This window comes from Mytilus galloprovincialis, chromosome 1, assembly GCF_965363235.1.
Source record: "Mytilus galloprovincialis chromosome 1, xbMytGall1.hap1.1, whole genome shotgun sequence".
NCBI lineage: Eukaryota > Metazoa > Mollusca > Bivalvia > Mytilida > Mytilidae > Mytilus > Mytilus galloprovincialis.
In genome coordinates, this window is record NC_134838.1 from 37,005,895 (window position 1) to 37,014,761 (window position 8,867).

At 32.9% G+C, this 8,867-nt stretch overlaps 1 long non-coding RNA gene across 1 annotated transcript; it reads right to left on the reverse strand.

The window, feature by feature from the left end:
- Positions 1-975: 975 nt before the first annotated feature.
- On the reverse strand, positions 976-2,224 carry LOC143076358 (uncharacterized). Its single transcript, XR_012978634.1, has 2 exons — positions 2,046-2,224; positions 976-1,342 (listed from the first exon to the last, which is right to left on the reverse strand). It is a non-coding gene; the product is annotated as an uncharacterized LOC143076358 (long non-coding RNA).
- Between the last annotated feature and the right edge of the window lie 6,643 nt (positions 2,225-8,867).

Genomic DNA, 8,867 nt, shown 5'->3' on the forward strand with positions numbered 1-8,867 from the left:
GCCAGATTTGACTGCATATTTTTCTTTTTTTTTGAAAAAAATATATATCAAACCTTAATAATGTAGCTTTCTGGGTATCCAATTTTTAACGTGTTCCGAAATGTAGTTTCGTCACAAGAATTTTTCAAAGTTGTGTCATTTTGTCTATATGAATGTCGGTAAATTCGTATGATCGAGCACACCGACAAGTATATCGTTGGGACAACTCGATATAATGTAATCAATATACGTGAAAGATTACCTAATGTGAAGTTTATCAAAATCATCATAACATAATTGATCAACACATCATGTTTGAACAACATGAGTCCTACAATATAAGATTTAAAGGTGCATATCATTTACATTCAACGTTTTTATTGGATTTTTTTTTACTACAATGTAACCTCGAGGTTCAACGTTGATAGTAAAAAAAAATCCCAGAAATTTTTTGAATGATATTGTAAATGATATGAACCTTCGAATTCTTATAACATCGGAATAGAAAATATGTGATCCGAATTAACCATGCACGTGTGCTACAGAAGATTATGAACTTTTATGATGTACAGGGGATAAGGGTTTTTCTTAAACAATATTATGATCCCAAATTTGATGAATTTTGTTGGCAATACTTTAATATACACACTACATATAGCAAAGTATATATTAAATCTCAATGTATTAAAATTAGGAAAAATGTTTGACTCGGTAAAAAAAATCTTCCCCCTCCCCCCGTATTGCATGTAATGGTTTAAACCTAAAGGATTCGCACTAACTGCCTAAAAGGGGTCCGCTCCAGTCTTGAATCAGTGATTTTGTTTATCATAAACAAAATATTGTCTCACACTGAAGGGTCAGCCGGGCAACATGCACAGCCCGGATTGTCAAAACAACTAAGATTTACAAAAACGATTACAAACAAAAACCATCAGTTGGACAATCTTACTGGAATCTGATTATCTCTACTGATAAATAATGCAACACTAATGACACATTTAAGTTTTGGAATGATTTTATTCACAAAGAATGTTTCTCATTGGTATACATTTCTATGCTCTTGTCTTTTCAGAGTTTATATTGGAAATTAAAAATTGCTGCATGAAAGACACTAGCTCCACATTCCTATGCATATGATTTTATATGTACGAGAATCATTCCATAAAATATCCGTTTGATATCCTTTCAATGCATGACACTGTCTAGTGGTTTTTCTGCTACAATTACAAGGAAAACCTGGCTAAACTTGTGCTAAATCAAACACTTGAATCTTACATCGCTATTGATGTTTTAAAGCAATTATTTAAAGGGCCATCCGGAACTGTTGGGTTTTATGACAGTCTTCCTTCCATACACACCATCGCTGCAAAATAATTTGAACATTCAATTAGATGATTATAATATTATTTGGCAATCCAAAGAGAACCTGAAAACATCGGACCACAATAAACAGAGACCCCAAAAAAAGCCAATTTTACTTTACAATGAAATTGAAAAAGTAGTTAGTTACATGTCAAATCATCTTTTGGCTGTCGACAAAAAATAAATAAAATCTAAATTTCGTAGCATTTTACCACCCCCCCCCCCTTTTTTTAACTGAATTTGTTCAAGGTATGGTGGTTTTACCCCTTTTCAGATTTCAGTATGTCATGTTGTATATCTTTTATAAATTAGATGAATTTCTAGCAAGTTTCTACGATATTCTTTATCATTTGACAAAATACTATGCATCTGAATTAAATTGTTTACTATTTGAAAAAGCGCGCCTTCTTTTACTTTAATTTACTTCCCTTTATTTCACATAGCAACAAATATTAAAAACTGCCACATTTGACTGCATATCAATTTTTTTTCCCAAAAAAAATATATGTCAAGCAGCATAATTAACTTTACAAATTGGGAGAAAATCAAGATGTTCCGACTATAGGTTAGTATTAAAAAAAAATAATGAAAGGTTGGCATGATTCCAGGTTTGAACCCTGACGCCACTTAAAATCGAAAATTCACTTATTTACCTATCATATGAAGATACTATGATGTGATAAACTTAACAATTAATAATTTACCTGGTGCATTATCATATTCACATTACGTTGACACGTCTCAGTTCGTCTGTGTTAGCTCATTTCAAGCTCGTAAACAATGTACACCATTTTCCGCTGTTCTTTACCGATTACCTCTAGTCAGAAGAGCCCACTGTTTACAGGGGCGATAATATTTTGTCACCGGTTCACGCACTGATACGGAGGATGAGACATGACATAAAAACAGATTTACATATTTATGTTTAATTTGCCTACCAGAATAATCCCCCTGAAAAACAACAAAAAACACAGGCTGAGACACGACTGGAAATTGTGTGTTTTGTTATAGTACATCTGCACATATGCATATCGTCATCGATGTCTTTTCCTTTTGATTTTATTTTTCCTGGTGTTGTTGTCTGGTTGTTGTCTTATTGAAGTACTGACTACTTACTGGATATTCATTTTACTTTAGGTACAGAAAGTGTGTGTGTATATTTTTTAGTAGATTTTAGTAGAAATATAGAAGTAGTATGATATAGACATGATCGATAGAATCTCGTTCTGGACCTTCAAGTTATGAGTGAAATAGAATTGAAATCAGTCCTATTCTATATTCAAGTTGAGATGCTACTTTCAGGGTACATATCTATTGAGAGGTGGCAGGACCTTTTTTCGGGACGTCGGGATTTCGGGATTGATCGACGCTTTTGGTATTCGGGATTTCTTTTTCGGGATGTCGGGATTAATTAATTTTTAAATTCGGGACCTCGGGATTTCATGTTTTTAAGCCCGGGATTTCGGGATCAGGACTGACCCCTCCAACCCTCTCTATTCTGTCTGGTGTTGTTGTCTAGATGCATTGTCTTATTGAAGTACTGACTACTTACGGGATTTTCATTTTACTTTAGGTACAGAAAGTGTGTGTGCTTATTTTTTAGTAGATTTTAGTAGATATACATATAGTAATATGATCGATAGACTTTCAGGGTACATGTGTATTTTTTATTCGGTTAATTTTTTACCCATATAGGCTATATTACAATTTCCTTTGAGGAGACAACCATACGAATCAAAACTAAGAAAAAATAATTCTTTTAAGGATCCACTGAATGTTCTTTTATTAGGAGAATATTCCATGTTTAACTCTTCAAACAATGTGCTATTTATACATGTATCTATTTAAAGATTTGTGTTCTATTTTTGACTTCGAAACTTTCCACAAAATTGCGGACGTGAAAGAAAACACCATTACAAAAAACAAAAACGGAGAATGCAAAATGTAGCGATGGGTTAATAATCGTGAAACATCACTTTTGTTAATAGTTTATTTGTTATACAATTTTTTTTTATTAAGTATAAATATTAAATGATTGTTGCAACCGTGGTGAAGGTTAATTAATTCAAATGTAAAATCGTTTTGTGTCATCTGTCGTCGTTCACTGACTGACGACTCACGCAGCGGAGAATTTATGCTCAGTATATATTTATGTGGTTCATTTCCTTTTCTTAAATTTGAAAAGGTTTTCACTTGTTCCGACTGGTCAGTGATAATTTTCAAAATAAGGAATATCTAGTATAATCGTACAATACAAAGTTTATGATTAATGTCTAAAACTTGTACCCCCCCCCCCCCCTTTTCTGCTTATTTTCTGCCGAACAATGTCTTTTCCCAGTGAATGTAGGGTTTTTGTTTGGACAATTTTGACATACTACGTACATATAGAATACTTCCGAGACCATACTGTTTTTTTTTCTAATCACAACTTAGGAAGAAATGCACACTGTTTAAATTGCTTAGCGAGCTATCAAAGTTCTACTATAGTCGCTGTCACATAAAATTGGCACCATGTTTTTTTGTCAAAAAAAAATTAAATATCAGCCGCGTTTACTCGAGATGATGTTTTTCATTTAGTGGAAGTAAAATCCTGTCCAAATATCCACTACTGTCTTACCTTTTATTGTGTTTGCACTGTATAATCCTGACCTTCACATTTTTCAAGATTATTTACATTGTATAACCGCCATCTTGCTTTCTATGAGGGTCCCTTATTCCATAACATTCGTTACTCTCCGGTAATATCATTGTCATTGGTGATACAATTTCCCGCGCTTTTTACGTAAATATGATGAAAAGCTCCGAGAGACACAAGAAAATGGAGAGCACGTGGAACTCCACGGCAACACTTCCGGTAATAACAATGGCGGCTTCCACAATACAAAATAATATTGGATTATGTGAAGGTCAGGATTATACAGTGCAAACACAATAAAAGGTAGGACAGTAGCTGATTTTTGGAATGATGTTTGATTCCGCTAATTGAAAAACATGATCTTTAGTAAACGCGGTCGATATTTAAGAAAAATTTGACAAAAAACATGGTGCCAATTTTACGTGACGGCGACTATACGCTATACCCGTCAAGTTGGCGATTTTCATTTTGAAGATCTTCTTAATGACTTTTTTCATATTCATTTTTAAAATCCTGCAGTATTTCTTCATCTTCAATTTTAGCAAACATGCAAGTTAATTCTCCTAGAAGTTGCATACTTTACATCATATATTTACCGTTGTCCCGTCGGAAAGTCGCCGGTTGCAACAATGCAAAATCTAGTCAAAGGGACGTAATTCGTACAAAACGTCGCAATATTTCGCGGAATCCGGTAGACGGCGTTCATTTACTGTAACTTGACCTTAAGGGCATACGATACAGTCACAGGGGAGGTAATGACGTCGCTAACGTAATATGTTATTTTCGCGACGTCAAACTGTGACATACCGGGAAAAGATGCATTTTTTTGGACCGATTTTTATCATTCAAAAACTGTAAATACGGGATCAAAACTGTATCGTATGCCCTTAAGGTGATTCAACAACCATTCTGGACAAAGAAAGATAACTCCAATTTATTGACTTGAAACTACAAAAATGCATGTTTTTGGCCCCTTTTTGGCCCTTTATTCCTAGACTGTTTGCCCCATAACCCTTAAAATATATCTCAACCTTCTACTTATGTTATTAAACATTGTGGTACAATTTCAGAACAATTGAAATACTTATACACAACTTATTATTCTGAAACTAGATAAATGCTATTTTCGGGCCCTTTGGGTCCCTAATTCCTAAACCTTAAGAACCACAACCCCCAAAATCAATCCCAAGTTTCCTTTTGTGATTATAAATATTGTGTTAAGATTTTATTGATTTCTGTTTACTTATACTAAAGTTATTTTTCGGAAACCATCCATCTTCGGACGACGCTGGCGACGACGACGACGATGACGACGTGAGACCAATATGCGAACTCAAAAATTTGGCGGTCGTATAAAAAAGCTAATTAGGATATAACCAATCCCCGAAGTAACATAACTTTTCATTTGATGGTATAGTGAAACGTGTATCCTTGAATGTCGTCTTCCTCATACACACATCTTCAGTCCAACGAATTAATGCTTCTAAAATGTCCCTTTCTGCATGAAAATTATTATGTTTCACTTTTTCAAAATCAAGTCTTACGAGGATTCTAACATTTTTTTGCAGAAAATAGTACTAGCCGTATTCGGCAAAAGACATTATCACGTTTTGCTCTGGTTAAATGAATAAATCAAAATTTTTCTCTATAACATATAACATAAAAAAATATTGAAAAAATAACCTCGCCTGTGACATTTTATACCAGATATTATCAACTGCTTGAAATGCCTATATATCATATAACTCTGTCGTTGGTAAAAATGGTCTTGTTGTATTTCATTGAATACTTTTTATTGATACTTTATTCAAATCACAATAGTCTTTTTTCGTCGTATTTAAAGTTGTAAGTAATTTATGGAACATCTTGCAGTCAATAATAATATTTATTCTATATTGGAATTATTTTAGTAGGTCTCTCTATATGAATTGTTTTTTGAATAAAAAAGCATATTCACCTGAGAAAGTGTTATTCACCGCGCTAAACGTCACGCGCTTTTACATGCTACGTTATGGTAAAATGTTTCGTGTAAAATTTGTTTTGGTATATGTTTGTCATTAAATACATTTTCTTTTCTCGGAATATGGAATAAAACAATTACTGTCTTTTGTTTCGGTAAATATGGGGTTTTATTGACTTTTGAAAAACTGATATTCACTTCGGCCGTCGGCCTCAGTGAATATCAGTTTTTCAAAAGTCAATAAAACCGCATATTTACCTCATCAAAAGACAGTAATTGTATAACAGTTTCTTAACGTTATCTCAGAAACAGGGGACGCGGGGAGAGCAGGGGTGGTGGAAAAGATGGGGGTAAATAATTGACCACTTAGCTGAATGAATGGCTTTAGTATGACTATCACATTTTACAGCCTTCTTTTGTACAAATAAACAAATTCCAGAGAATTCTAATATAATTTCCTCATTATCAAAGAAAAATCAAATTGATTGGTTGATTGCTATTTTCGTCATGTCCATTTTCATTTTTTTTTTCATGTTTAGGAACAAATTAGCGATAAATGCAATAAGTAGGTCATGCGATGGGGTCTGTCCGGAGAGATTGCGGGAAATTTGAAATACCACTGGAAATAAGTGTTTATCGAATAATGGCACATATTTAACCTTGCTACAGGCCACCTATACATACCATTCAAATAGTATTTTAACGTGCAAATAGCATGGCTTACCGACCGTGGAAGGTCTGTATAGCCAGTCAAGGTCGTTAAAAACTTCCATTGGTTGAGCATGGCAGTCTCTCTACACAAATAGATCACAATTCTGACCAGACATGGTAACAAGATTAGATATCCCGCCGTGACAGACATATAGGCGACCCATTGGCAAGGGTTTTATTAAAGGTCGAAGAACGACCAAGGGTTGACCATATAATCAGTTTACCCTTGGATTTCTGCCACATAGATGTTTCATATTCGGTAGCACAAAAAATCATGACATAAATAAAGAAACTTCAAATTGATTGTTGTTTAAATGTATTACAAATTGTATTGTCCGGTGAATAACCCTTTTATTTGCCGGCAGTGAATAATAGGGTTTTTCACCATACGAATAATTTTTTTATCATTATTTTTGTTAATAACATAAATGACACTTGTTCTTTTTTGTCTTTATCATGTTTATCAAGAGGCCAAGTTGAATGCGAAAAGTTGTTCGGTATAATAAAACCGTGAGTCGGGCCGTAATTGTATACCGTTATTTTGAATTATCGATTTAATAATTTTGAAAGAAGAAAATAGTGTTATCAATTACAAACAGAACAGTTTTATTAAGAGTCGAAGAACAGTTGTACGGAAGCGTATAAGCGCCACACAACTTTTTTTTTAATATTTCTTCCTATGTCTGCGTTATAACGCAAACCTTTGCGTTAAAACGCAAACATTTGAGATATAAAGCAAACATTTGCGATATAACGCAAACATTTGCGAAATAACGCAAACCTAAGTGCGTTGTAACGCAAACAATTGCAAAATAACGCAAACCTTTGCGTTGTAACGCAAACATCTTGATTTCAATTATTCATTTAGTTTTGTGTATATGTCAGTCTGTCAATAATTTCGGTTGTGATTTACTGGAAAAGAACCATAAATACAAGGCCAAATCATTATTATAAATAAGCATAGGAATAAGGGAATGCTTGAAGTGCAATTATATATAGATTTAGAATGATTTGTGCATCAGAAAAGTAAATAGATATGGTGTAGGCATATTTTAATTGAAAGAGCAAAAGTAATGTCATACAATTGAGAAACTAAAATTAATATAATACAAGACTAACAAAGGCCAGAGGCTCCTGACTTGGGACAGGCGCAAAAATGCGGCGGGGTTAAACATGTTTGTGAGATCTCAACCCTCCCCCTATACCTCTAACCAAACATTTTTTTTTAATTTTGATGCAAGAAAACACAGAATATGATAAATAATGATAGAAATTCATAGAATTTTCATTTCAATCTAGTGAAGTAACTCCAAGATGTTTGGGTAGAAGTTTGAACAATGATAATAATAATAATAATAATAATGATAATAATAATAATAATAATAATAATAATAATAATAATAATAATAATAATAATAATAATAATAATAATAATAATAATAATAATAATAATAATAATAATAATAATAATAATAATATCTTTATTTAAAGAGAGTAACTCATTTTGATTAAACTAATTATTTAATATTTTAATAATAAAACATCTTCATTTTATTGCAAAAAGATAGCTTGTTTAAATCTAACCACCTTATACAATCCTCAAACGAGAGCTTACTTTGGAAGTACATTTATATTTGGCTGTATTAGCAGGGTTGATTTTTCATATTCTTCGATATAACTTCAAATTGGGTGGAAAATTGTCTCTTTGACATTCATACCACATCTTCTTATATCTATTAGTCTACTCAGTATTCGTCAATGATATGTCCTAATCATTTTACAAAGGGAAATACATTTTAAGATATGTGCCTCCTCCATTTATAACTGCTGCCTCCTTTGACCCTTAAATTAGAAATAAGATAAAACAAATCTTTGCGTTAGGTTTGCGTTATTTCGTAAATGTTTGCGTTAAACGCAAAATGTTTGCGTTGAACGCAAATGTTTGCTTTATATCGCAAAGGTTTGCGTTTAACGCAAATGTTTGCTTTATATCGCAAAGGTTTGCGTTGTAACGCAAATATAGGAAGAAATATTAAAAAAAAGTTGTGTGGCGCTAATACGTTTCCGTACAGTTGATCATGATATTTAAACATTTAATTTAGCTTCAATCATTGAAGGCAGAAAGCTGAAACGACTCTTTACATACGCTGTATTTATAAACTTTAAGAAAACTTATAGCGCTATTGAAAAGCTACTTATATTCTCTGCCGGAATAAAAAG